This window comes from Carcharhinus amblyrhynchos, chromosome 14, assembly GCF_965287045.1.
Source record: "Carcharhinus amblyrhynchos chromosome 14, sCarAmb.v2.hapA, whole genome shotgun sequence".
NCBI lineage: Eukaryota > Metazoa > Chordata > Chondrichthyes > Carcharhiniformes > Carcharhinidae > Carcharhinus > Carcharhinus amblyrhynchos.
The window spans coordinates 54,697,039-54,711,045 of NC_137337.1; the positions used below are offsets into that span (position 1 = coordinate 54,697,039).

At 41.9% G+C, this 14,007-nt stretch overlaps 1 protein-coding gene across 8 annotated transcripts in view; it reads right to left on the reverse strand.

Moving 5' to 3' along the window:
* g2e3 (G2/M-phase specific E3 ubiquitin protein ligase) overlaps positions 1-14,007 on the reverse strand; it is a 289,629-nt gene that overhangs the window by 237,893 nt on the left and 37,729 nt on the right. For 2 of the 8 annotated variants that reach the window (XM_080202900.1, XM_080202901.1), the window contains exon 3: positions 12,373-12,601. The exons of the other annotated variants lie outside the window; for them this stretch is intronic. The gene's annotated coding sequence lies outside the window, so the exon portion shown is untranslated. The remainder of the gene's footprint in view (positions 1-12,372; positions 12,602-14,007) is intronic. 8 annotated transcript variants of the gene reach the window in all.

The following is a 14,007-nucleotide window of genomic DNA, read 5'->3' on the forward strand; positions in this document are numbered from 1 at the left end:
TTTTACTGATTCTTATGAGAGCAGTAATCTTTCTGCCACGACCAAACTTGAATCATTTTAATTCAGAACAGCTTCATTTCCAATGAAGGAAGATCTAAGGGAAAGCAGTATTAGAAAAAATATATTCCGACCCATGGTAACGTTCACCAAAACATGCCAGAGCTCTTGCAGTTCAGAAACCTATAAGCAACTGGGAAACCTGTTACTTGCCATGAAAAATGTATGTCATCAGAACCAAGACTGTCCATTCTATTCTATAGGTATACTTGTAAAAGACAATGGGACACATACATTGAACACTCATATGCAAGTGTCTCTATGATATACATTCGACTCGAATATGGAAGTATCTTATGGTGAGAGAAGCAAGATGTACTTCCTAGTGGCTAGCTCAAAGGAATCAAGAATTTTATACATATCATAGAATCCCTTTGGGCCCATCAAGCCTGCAGCAACTCTGAGTACCTTATCTCTGCCCAATTCTGTAATCCCAATTGCTAATCCATCCGACCTGTGGACCATGGGACAAAACCAGAGCACCCGGCAGAAACCATGAAACTCAGAAGTGAATGTGCAAACACATCCAAGACTGTAATCGAACCTGGGTCCCTAGAACTGTGAGACATCAGTACTAACCACTGTGCCACCATGCTGCCTCCTAAGCAGTGCGAGTTGAGTTTTCAGCTCAGATTGGTACCTGAATCCTTTCCCACAGTCACCACATTTCCATGTTATCACCCCTCTGAGTATACTCATGTTTTAACAGGCCAGATGATTGGCTGAAGTCTTGTCCATACACACAACACGCATACGGTTCCTCCTGACTGTGAACGGTGTTTTTTCTTTCCATGTTTAAAATCCAATGATATTCCAGTTATGAGCAATTGGCAACTGTTACGAAGGAGAAAGATCTTTTCTCTGAGAACTAAAACTCAACCAAAGAGTTTATGAACCTCCCTTCATAAGGTGTGTGAGAAGGGCAACATCTGTGCTTCAGCAACGTTGTGGTCAAATTAAAATAACTGAGACTCTCCCTGGAAAAAAAAACAAGTAACACATCTAATCAACAGAAAACAGGATAACTAAATTAGCAAACCAACTATAACACTATTCTAATAAAACGCTGTTTAGGTAAATATAATTCCCACTTATTAACGAACAAAATACAATTTTTAGTCATAATCAAAATGCAACGAGGTGATCTCCTATCTCCTTTATCTTCACTATCTTCTGTTGGTACCTTTGCAATTGAGATGAGGCTTTCTTTTAAGGCATCAATATGGCAATTATTATACTGCTAGAGACAGTTACTGTCTGTGTCCCTCTCAAGCTGTGATCTGTGGCAGTTGTTGACAGGCGGTCTTCTGGCTCTCTGGAGCTGGGACTTTTATACCCCTGATAGCATACCAAAAATCTTCACAATAGGATCGGTTTATAGGTTATCAAAACATCAAATTCAAATCTGATAGACTGCTACTATTCAAATGCAAAATTTAAATTGATTGGTTAAAATTCAAAAATCCAAAAATAATTGGCAGCAATTATTGCCAAGGCTTGCAATACAATGTTTCAGTTTGTGTACAGGATACACCTGCTTCTCTTCAGTACAGAGAAAAAGAAATATACCTTTTCCAACAGAATTTCCAATTTTACAACTAAACATCTTAAATCTTTTTATAATTTTACGAACACTAATTTCACAACACCTCCCCCCTTAAAAAGAATTGTGAAAAGATAGCTTTGCTTTTTTCTTTTAAACTCGCAATAAAGCATCTGCAAGAACTTTTTTTTACGACCCATAACATGTACACCCTGTAAAATTACATGCTTGCAACACACAACTCCAAAATAGTCTGGCATTCTTGTCCTTGAATCTTTCCAGAAATGTCAAAGCAGTATGATTGGTATACACAATGGTCTCCGATGTTTTGTTTGTAATGTAAACATTAAAATGTTGTAAGGCCATTATTAACACAATAACTTGTTTTCAATTGTGGAATATTTTGTCTGATGAATATTGAGTTTTTCCATAAAATAACCAGTTGGCCTTTCAATTCCACAATCACCTCCTGTAACACAGCTCTAACACCTACATCACTGGCATCGATGGCGACTTTAAAAGGGTTCCAAAAAATTTGGTGTGGCTAAAAGCAGGTGTGATGTTTAACACTGCTTTCAAATTCTTGAATGCTTCCTGGCACTGTTCTGTCCACCGAAATTTAATCTTTTTTTTAAACAAGTGCCACTACGCTACTAAAGTTTGGTGTGAATTTTCTGCAGGATCCACTCAATCCCAAAAATCATAGCACTTCCTTCTTCAATGATGGTCTTAGAAATTCCTTGATGGCCTCCGTCCATATCCGACGTTGTGTCCTAAGAATGTCACTTCCACCTTTGCAAATTCTGTCTTTGCCAGATTTACGGCCAACCTTGCCTTCCATAGTCTCTTAGAGAGCTCTGCCAAGTGCTCTTTCCATGAATGACTTAAGATCATTAAGTCATCAATTTGGACAGCACAATTAGTCAATCTTGCAATAACTCTGTTCCATAAACCTTTAAACAGTAGCTGATGTGTTTTTCATCCCAAAGGGCATTGCTTTAAATTGATATGGTCCATTCTGGGTGACAAAGGCAGAAACATCTTTTGCTCTCTTTGACCTCGAAGTCCAACTTTGTGATGCAAGTGGATTGTCTGACTTTTTCCACAGAATCTGCCAGCAATGGAATTGGGCATGAATAAGATTGTGTTATAGAATTGATCTTCTGATAATCTACACAGAATCGTTGAGTACCATCAGGTTTGGGGACCAACACAATTGGCAAACTTCACTCACTTTGATTCAGCTCTAGGATGTCATCTTGTAGCATCGATTCCACTTTCTTCTGAACCTGCACTACTCTGAGAAGATTAAGCCAATAGGAGTGTCGTTTTATTGGAACAGCATTCCTGATGTCAATCTCATGTACAATGGCATTAGTCCTCCCCATTCCATTTCCATATCGGTCCTCATAGCATGGTAACAAGTCTTCCAATTCAGTTCTCTGTTCCTGGGATAGCTCACTACCCTATATCATTCCTGAAGGACTTCTTCATTATTCAATTTATTCTGAGGCATGTCAAAATTTACATCACCTGGATTTGATTCCTCACTCTGACTGGCAGCAACTGTTTCTCTGTTCCCTTTCCCTGTCATAGTACTGTTTTAGCATGTTCACGTGACATGCCCTATATTTTTTTTTTCCCCCATCTGGCATATTTACTAGATAATTCACCTGACTTAACTTCTTCTCGATCAGATAGTGACCACTAGACCTGGCTTTCAAGGGATCTCCTACCACTGGTAAAAGCATCAATACTTCATCCCCATAGACAAATTTACGAATTTTGGATTTCTTACCTGTTTGTTTCATTAAGTGCTGGGCCACTTTCAAATATTGTCTGGTCAATTCACTTACTCTGTTTAATCTTTCTCTTACCTCGGATGCATACATAATCCAACCGTGAGATCTCAAAATTCAGACCAACCAACTTTTCCTTAATTAATTTTAAAGGGCCTCTAAACTCAAATGGAGTAAACTGAGTTGATTCATTTGGAGCTTCTCTAATAGCAAGTAATATAAAAGGGAATACCATTATCTCAATAGTTGGGTAATCCTGGCAGTAAGTCCTCAACATGGTCTTTAGGGTCTGATGCCACCTTTCCAATACTCCCTGGGATTCAGGATATGCACTGGATGTGAAGTGTTTGATGCCTAAACTATCCATGACCTCCTTAAATGATTTGACAATAAAATTGGACCCTTGGTCTGACGTTTGGTGATGACTCTTCTACTGAGATAGTATGAGCTGAAGTTAGAAACAGGAGAAAAAGAGGTTGCCCTGTTGGGAGTTTTCCATAGGCCTCCGAAAAGTTCCAGAGATCGAGGAAAGAATTTCAAAGATGATTCTGGATAGAGCGAAAGTAACAGGGTAGTTGTTATGGGGGACTTTAACTTTACAAATATTGAGTGGAAAAACTATGGTTCGAGTACTTTAGACAGGTCAGTTTTTGTCCAATGTGAGCAGGAGGCTTTCCTGACAGTATGCAGATAGGCCACATTGGATTTCGTACTGGGTAATGAACCAGGCCAGGTTTTAGGTTTGGAAGTAGATGAACACTTTGGTGATAGGTGACCATAATTCGGTTTACATTAGCAACAGAAAGGGATAAGTATATTCCGTGGATAGGTTTATGGACGAAAAGGGATTGGTTTAGGTTAGTGGGTCATTGTTTTGTAACTGGTCGGCGCAACACCGTGGGCCGAAGGGCCTGTTCTGCTCTGTAATGTTCTATGTTCTATACCATAGGGCAAGGAATTTAGCTGGGGGAAAGGAAATTATGATGCCATTAGGCAAGATTTAGGATGCGTAGGATATGGAAGGAAACTGCAGGGGCTGGACACAATTGAAATGTGGAGCTTGTTCAAGGAACAACTACTGCGTGTCCTTGATAAGAACGTAAGAACATAAGAAATAGGAGGAGTTGGCCATCTAGCCCTTCAAGCCTGCCCCGCCATTCAATAAGATCATGGCTGATCTGTTGTGGCTCAGTTCCACATTCCCGCCCTCTCCCCATAACCCTTAATCCCCTCGCTTATCAAAAACCCGTCAACCCGCGTCTTAAAAATATTTAGCGAGGCAGCCTCCACCACTTCAACGGGCAGAGAATTCCAGAGATTCACCACCCTTTGAGTGAAGAAGTTCCTCCTCAACTCCGTTCTAAACCGCCCCCCCTTTATCTTGAGGCTGTGCCGCCTAGTCCTACTGTCCTTTGAGCAGGAAGACTCTCTCCACCTCTATCCTATCCATCCCATTCATCATCTTATACGTCTCAATGAGATCTCCCCTCATTCTTCTAAACTCTAACAAGTACAAGCCTAGTTTATTCAGCCTCTCCTCATAGCTCAACCCCCTCAACTCCGGTATCAGCCTAGTAAACCTCCTCTGCACTCCCTCCAAGGCCAAAATATCCTTGCGCAAGTGCGGCGACCAAAACTGCACACAGTACTCCAGCTGCGGCCTCACCAATGCCCTATACAGCTGCAGCAAGACCTCCCTACTTTTATATTCAATCCCCCTCGCTATGAAGGCCAGCATCCCATTTGCCTTCCTGACCACCTGCTGCACCTGCAGGCTGGGTTTTTGTGACTCACGCACAAGGACCCCGAGGTCTCTCTGCACCGTTGCCTGCTGCAGTTTTTCGCCACGTAAGTAATAGTCCTTCCTATCATTATTCCTACCAAAGTGGACCACCTCGCACTTGCCAACATTAAATTCCATTTGCCAGTTCCTGGCCCATTCGCCCAGCCTATCTAGATCCGTCTGCAGACTCTCCACACCCTCCGCGCAATTTGCCGTTCCACCAATCTTGGTGTCGTCAGCAAATTTCGACACCATACACTCGGTTCCCTCCTCCAGATCATCTATATAAATGGTAAATAGCTGAGGACCCAGCACCGACCCCTGGGGCACTCCACTAGTCACCAACCGCCAATCCGAATATGTATGTATGTACCTGTCAGGCAGGGAGGAAGTGGTCGAGTGAGAGAACCATGGTTTACTAAAGAAGTTGAATCTCTTGTGAACGGGAAGGAGGAGACTTGTGTCAAGATGAGATGTGAAGGCTCAGTTAGGGTGCTTTAGAGTTACAAGTTAGCCAGGAAGGACCTAAAGAGAGAGAGCTAAGAAGAGCCAGGAGGGGGCATGAGAAGTGTTAGGCAGAAGTAAGGCTCAGTGGACTATAATTACCAAGGTTGTCTCTACTCCCCTTCTTGAACGAGACAACATTTGCTATCCTCCAGTTAGGATCAAGGAAAATCCTAAAGCTTTCTACAGGTATGTCAGGAATAAAAGAATGAGTAGGGTAAGACTAGGGCCAGTCAAGGACAGTAGTGGGAAGTTGTGCATGGAGTCCGAAGAGATAGAAGAGGGGCTAAATGAATATTTTTCATCAGTATTCACATGGGAAAAAGACAAAATGTTGTCAAGGAGAATACTGAGGCACAGGCTATTAGACTAGACAGGTGCACAAGGAGGAGATGTTAGCAATTCTGGAAAGCATGGAAATGAATAAGTCCCCTGGCCAGATAGGATTTATCCTTGGATTCTCTGGGAGGCTAGGGAGGAAATTGCAGAGCCTTTGGCTTTGATCTTTAGGTCATCGTTGTCTACAGGAATAGAGCCAGAAGGCGGGAAGACAGCAAATGTTCCCTTGTTCAAGGAGCCGAATAGAGGCAAAGCTAGTAATTATAGACCAGTGAGCCTTATTTCTGTTGTGGGCACAGTTTTGGAAAGATTACAAGAGATAGGATATGATCATCTAGAAAGGAATAATTTAATTATGAATAGTCAGCACGGTTTTGGGAAGAGTAGGTCGTGTCTCACAAACCTTACTGAGTTCTTTGAGAAGGTAACTAAAGAGGTGGATGAGGGTAAAGCAGTTGATGTGGTGTACATGTATTTCAGTAAAGCATTTGACAAGGTTCCCCACATTTAGCTACTGCAGAAAACATGGAGCCATGGGATTGAGGGTGATTTAGTGGTCTGTGTCAGAAATTGGCTAGCTGCAAGGAGACAAAAGGGCAGTGGTTGATGGGAAATGTTCATCCTGGAGTTCAGTTACCAGTGGTGTACCACAAGGATCTGTTTTGGTGCCACTGCTGTTTGACATTTTCATAAATGACCTGGATGAGGGCATAGAGGGATGGGTTAGTAAATTTGTGGATGACACTAAAGTCGGAGTTGTGGACAGTGTGGAAGGATGTTGCGGGTTACAGAGGGACATAGATAAGCTGCAGAGCTGGGCTGAGAGGTGGCAAATGGAGTTTAATGTGGGAAAGTATGAAGTGATTCACTTTGGTAGTAGTAACAGGAATACAGACTACTGGGCTAATAGTAAGTTACTTCATAGTGTGGTTGAGCAGAGAGATCTTGGTGTCCATGTGCAACCTGGTTGATAGGGTTGTTAAGGCAGTGTATGGTGCGTTAACTTTTATTGGCAGAGCGATTGAGTTTAGGAGCCGTTGTAGCTGTACAAAACTCTGGTGTGGCCACATTCGGAGTATTGCATACAGTTCTGGTTGCCGCATTATAGGAAGGATGTGGAAGCATTGGAAAGGGTGCAGAGATTTACCAGAATATTGCCTGGTATGATGGGAAGGTCTTATGAGGAAAGTTGAGGGGCTTGAGGCAGTTTTCATTAGAGAGAAGGTTAAGAGGTGACTTAATAGAGGCATACAAGATGATCAGGGGATTAGACAGGGTGAACTTTTTGCCTTGGATGGAGATGGCTAGCACGAGGAGACATAGCTTTAAATTGAGGGTTGATAGATATAGGACAGATGTCAGCGATAGGTTCTTCACTCAGCGTAGTAAAAGTGTGGAATGCCCTGCGTGAAACAGTAGTGGATTCACCAACATTAAGGGCATTTAAATGGTCGTTGGATAAACATATGGATGATATTGGAATAGTGTAGGTTAGATGGGCTTCAGATTGGTTTCACAGGTCGATATAACGTCAATGGCCGAAGAGCCTGTACTGCGCTGAAATGTTCTAAGATTCTCCCTGGGCAATCTATAACAAGTAAAGAAAACAACTCCTCCACAACCATTTCTTGCCTTGATATTCCATAAAGGAATTGCTTCTGGAAGCCTGGTGACACATCCGTTGCAGTTTGCAAATGCTGTGGAATGTGGCTTTCCTACCATCTGACACATGATAGGTACGGCAATATTCAACCACATCTTTATGCAATCCAGGCCAATAAAAATGCTTTTGCCTGAGTCTTCTTCACTCCAAGATGACCTCCTACAAGTTGTGTGCTAACTGCAACACTTCCATTCTATCTTGTACCACCAACACAATCTGACGAACTTTAGCCCATTTCTCATCTGCACTAACTTGTCAAGCTCTCCATTTCCGCCTTAAGACTTTATCCTTAAAGCAACAGCATTCTGAGTAGGCTTTATCGTCTCATTTTTCTGTTGCAACTCCATTAAATCTTTCAGAACTAAACACCTCTGCCTGATCCTCTACCTGCTTAGGTTTTTCCTTTACCATCTCATCAAACAGAGCGCTAGCAAACTGGACCTCAACTCCTTCATCTTTCTCTTTGGTTCTCCCTTCCTGTTTTAACTTACGGCTATGGGATCTTGTTACCACACAGTCCAAAAAAAATTCCAGGATAGTTTTTATTTTAGCTCCTCAGTTCCCTGGTTTTCTTCTGGCTTTTCCACTGCAATGGGCATTATTCCCACTTGTACTTCAGCTATATGTATTCCTGGAATAGCTAAATTTTCCATCACTCCTGCTATCACTTCTCCAGACTTAATTGGACTTTCCAGCCTTACTTTACACAGGGAAACACTACTCATATCATCATTTATTCCACAGATTACACTTCTTCAGGCAATATTTCAGGAGGAGTGCAAATATTTTCATCTCTTGCTTTTAGAGACAGAATAGTTCCCATATCTCTCAATATTTTAACTTCTTTACCTACTCCTCTACTTAAGTAAACCTTACCCACACAGGTGAAGTCTTTGAAAAGATCAGGCGCTATCTTACTATCCCACCCTGCCTAGGCCGTGCACTCTCCTTTAACTCCTCGACTTTGACATTTCCTTCACTGTTTTCACTAATCCCACTGGTTGAGCATCTTTTACCACATGCTTTTTCCCAGTGCCTTTCTTAAAGCCACCAGCGCTGTGACTGCATGTATCCCACCTTATCACAGTGAAAACACGTGAGGTCTTTCATCTTTTTTCCACGCTCGGTTTTCTTTTTTCACAAGTGATAAACTGTTCCCAGTATAATTTACTTTTTGGTTATCATTGAAGGATCTCCCTCTTTCCCAATTTCTATCCCTCGTGGAATGAAATTGCTAGCAGAAGCTGGATTTCAATTTGTGCATTGTGTATTCATCTGTCATCTTTGCAGCTCTTCTCGTGTTGAGGAATTTTCTATTCCTCAACATGAGTTCTTATCACTTCCAGAAGTGAGTTTTTAAAACTCCTCGAGCAGAATAATACCTTTAATAGCCTCAACTGTCTTTTCTATCTTTAATGCTATCACCCATCTATCGAAGTTGCTTTGCTTCAGTCTTTCAAATTCGACATACGTCTGACCTTGTTGCTTCCTTAAATTTCTTAAGTATTAGAACACAGAACATAGAACATTACAGCGCAGAACAGGCCCTTCGGCCCACGATGTTGCGCCGACCAGTTACAAAAACAATGACCCACTAGCCTATACCAATCCCTTTTCGTCCATAAACCTATCCAGGGATCTCTTAAACGCCCCCAAACTAGACGCATTTACAACTGCAGCAGGCAGGGCATTCCAATCCCTCACCACCCGCTGGGTAAAGAACCTACCCCTGACATCCGTCTTATAACTACCCCCCCTTAATTTAAAGCCATGCCCCCTCGTGCTAGCTTTCTCCATCCGAGGAAAAAGGCTATCACTATCCACCCTATCTAAACCTCTAATCATCTTATATGTTTCAATAAGATCCCCTCTTAGCCGCCTTCTTTCCAACGAAAACAACCCTAAATCCCTCAGTCTCTCCTCATAGGACCTCCCCACCATACCAGGCAACATCCTAGTAAACCTCCTCTGCACCCTCTCCAACGCCTCCACATCCTTCTTGTAATGCAGGGACCAGAACTGCACACAGTACTCCAAGTGCGGCCGCACTAGAGTAGTGTACAGTTGCAACATGACGCTGCGACTCCTAAATTCAATCCCCCTACCAATAAACGCCAAGACACCGTACGCCTTCTTAACAACCTTATCTACTTGATTCCCAACTTTCAGGGATCTATGTACACATACACCTAGATCCCTCTGCTCATCCACACTATTCAAAGTCCTCCCGTTAGCCCTATACTCGACACATCTGTTGCTCCTACCAAAGTGAATTACCTCACACTTCTCCGCATTAAATTCCATCCGCCACCTCTCGGCCCAGCTCTGCAACCTATCTAAGTCTCCCTGCAGACTATGACACCCTTCCTCACAATCTACCACACCTCCAACTTTGGTGTCATCAGCAAATTTACTAATCCACCCAACTATACCCTCATCCAGATCATTAATAAAAATTACAAACAACAGTGGCCCCAAAACAGATCCCTGAGGCACACCACTCGTAACTGAACTCCATGATGAATATTTACCATCAACCACCACCCTCTGTCTCCTATCTGATAGCCAATTCCTGATCCAACTTCCTAGATTACCCACAATCCCATACATCTGCATTTTCTGCAGAAGCCTACCATGGTGAACCTTATCGAACGCCTTACTAAAATCCATGTATACCACGTCAACTGCCTTGCCCCCATCCACCTCTTTGGTCACCTTCTCAAAAAACTCAATAAGGTTAGTAAGGCACGACCTACCCGCTACAAAACCATGCTATTTCTAATCAATTCATTACACTCCAAGTAACTATAAATCCTATCCCTAATAATTTTTTCTAAAACCTTGCCCACAACAGAAGTAAGACTCACCGGTCTATAATTCCCGGCAAAGTCTCTGTTCCCCTTCTTAAACAATGGGACAACATTCGCTATCCTCCAATCCTCCGGGACTACACCAGAGACCAATGACGACCTGAAGATCTGAGCCAGAGGCTCTGCAATCACCTCTCTAGCCTCCCAGAGAATCCTAGGGTAGATCCCATCCGGACCAGGGGACTTATCTATTTTCAGCCCCTCAAGAATTTCCAGCACATCCCCCTTATCAACCGTAATACTGTCTATTTTACACCCCTGCAACCCAATGTCCTCCTCAGCTATATTCATGTCCCCCTGCGTGAACACCGAAGAGAAATATTGGTTCAATACTTCTCCAATCTCCTCCGGTTCCACACACAACTTCCCCCTGCTGTCTGTAACTGGCCCTAATCTTGCCCTGACCAACTTTCTGTTCTTGACATACCTATAGAACGCCTTAGGATTCTCCTTAATCCTATCAGCCAAAGTCTTCTCATGTCCTCTTTTAGCCCTTCTCAACTCACTCTTCAACTCCCTCCTAGCCAATCTAAAGCTTTCTAGTGCACTATCTGAGCCCTCCAATCTCATCCGAACATAAGCCTCCTTTCTCTTTTTAACCATCGACTCAACTCTTTTAGTGCACCACGGTTCCCTAGATCTACCAAATCCTCCATGCCTGACAGGGACATACCTATCAAGGACTCGCAGTAGCTGCTCCTTGAAAAAACTCCACATTTCGGACGTTCCCAGTCCCTGTAATGTCTGTATGCTTCTGGTATCAATTCGTAAAACCTCAAAACAGCCTTCTTTACTTCTTCATACTTTTCTGACACCTCCTCTGACAGTGTTGCAAACACCTCAGTAGCCCTGTCTACTAACATGGTCTGAATTAACATCACCCACACCTCGTCTGGCCATTTTACCTGTGTAGCCAATTTGTCAAAAGAAATAAAAAAGGCATCTGCATCCTTTCCATCAAATTTTGGTAATGTTTCAAGATATTTGTATATATCCTTATCAGGCAGTTGGTGATGCTGAGCTTCCTCACCATCATTTCCATCTTGTACTTTCACTTGTCATTTGAAATCTTTTTTCTCCTGATTCCAACTCAAAACAATCTTTCCCTTTCCTCTCTCTTTTTCCAACTCCAGCCTTTTAAGTTCACTTTCTAACTGCAATCTTATCATTTGCAGTTTAATTTTTTTTTAACCTCATTGCACGTGACTGTTCCTCTGATACGCCTAAATGCTTGACTAACTCTGTTAATTTCAGCTTTCCTGCTATTCCTGGTTAAACCCAATTTTAGCTTGTTTGCCAATTCTACAAGTGTCGCCTTTTTCAGTCTTTCTAAACTTACTTGGCAAATTTGAGAAGCATCTTCAACCCCCAGAACCTCTTTAGCATTCTAAGAACCATTTCCCTTCTTTTGATTTAACCGGCTTATTGACGGTTACAGATTTTCCACTTCACTTAAAATAAACCATAAGATCTAGAACTTTTCAAATACAGGACCCGAGCCCCCAGTCTGTTACAAAGGGGAAGGTTGATCTCCTCTTTGAGAACGAATACTCAACCAAAGAGAAGTGCCTCCCTTCATAATCTGTTAAAGAGTGTGCGAGAAGATGTAATATCTGTGCTTCAGCAACTTTTAGTGGTCAAATCAAAATAATTGAGGCTCTCTGGAAAAAAAAACAAGTAACACTTTATTTATCTAACTCACAGTAAACAGGTTAACTAAATTAACAAACCAAATGAAACACTATTCTAATGGAATGTTGTTTAGATAAATATAATTCTCACTTATTATCAAAGAAAATAGAATTTTTAGTTACAATCAAAATTCAACCAGGTGTTCTCTTCCGGAATCCTCTATCTCCTTTATCTTCTGTCTTCATTATATGCTGTTGGTACCTTTGCAGTTGAGATAAGGCTTTCTTTTAAGGCATAAAATGTGGCTGTTACGCTGCCAGAGACATTTGCTGTCTGTCTCTCTCTCAAGCAGTGATCTACGGCAGTTGGTCTTCTGGCTCTCTGGAGCTGGGAGCTGTAGCTTTTATACCCCTGATGGCATACCAAAAATCCCCACAATAGGATTGATTACAGGTTATCAAATCATCAAATTCAAATCTAATAGGCTGCTGCTATTCAAATGCCCGGTTTAAACTGATTGGTTAAAATTCAAAAAAACCTGTTGTTTTGGCTGCGATTACTGCCTTAGCTTGCGATGCAATGTTTCAGTTTATGTACAGCATGCACCTGCTTCTCTTCAGTACAAAAGAACTATATTTTCTAACAAAACATGTAATTTTACAACTCTTAGCATTTAATTTTTTTTTAACTTTAAAATTCAACTCAGAGATCCAGATGTAATATTTGATTTCCATTTCCTGACTGCAAAACCTGCCTTCCAATACCAATTGCAAATTCAAGGGAGTCTTATCTCTCCACAATTAACCATGCTTTTTCATATTCAATGTAAAAATCAGTTGAGATCAAAATTCTGCAAATAAATCTTAAACAGTAAAATGTGTTAATACAGGAATGGAGTGAACATTAGAGCTTCCTAAAGGTTCACAGAACACTACAGCACAGAACAGGCCCTTCGGCCCACGATGTTGCGCCGACCAGTTTAAAAAAAAAAGTCCCTCTAACCTAAACCAATCCCTTTCCATCCATAAACCTATCCACGGATCTCTTAAACGCCCCCAAACTAGGCGCATTTACAACTGCAGCAGGCAGGGCATTCCAATCCCTCACCACCCTCTGGGTAAAGAACCTACCCCTGACATCCATTCTATAACTACCCCCCTTTAATTTAAAGCCATGCCCCCTCATGCTAGCTTTCTCCATCCGAGTTGCAACATGACGCTACGACTCCTAAATTCAATCCCCCAACCAATAAATAAATAAATAAACCAATAAATCAAGTAGTATTAAGCATGTAGCATGAATTTTACACACTTGGAGAGAGCCAACATTCAATTCCTGGTTTTTGCTAAGTGAATTGATATAAACTGCAATGACAGTAACGTCACTATCGTTGACCTCATTGCCTCTGGGTTAATAGAGGCAAAATCAGCGTGCATCTTGCTGATTTGCACCATCCTGTGATACCACTGGAGGTAATGGTTCCTGGACATCAGGTTTAAGAGTGTTGCACCCCAATGCTAAACACTAAAGTAAACAGGTGAGGCAAAGTGTAGGGCCCACATTCAGGTGAAAAGTAAAGTTTATTTCTTAGTCACAAGTAGGCTTACATTCACACTGCAATTAAGTTATTATTAAAATCCCTTAACTGCCACATTCCAGTATCTGTTTGGGTATATTGTGGGAGAATTTAGCATGGCCAATTCGCCTAACCTGCACATCTTTTGGACTGTGGGAGGAAACCCACAGACATAGGGCGAACATGCAAACCCAACACAGTGACCCAAGCTGGGAATCGAACTCGAGTCCTTGGTGCCGTG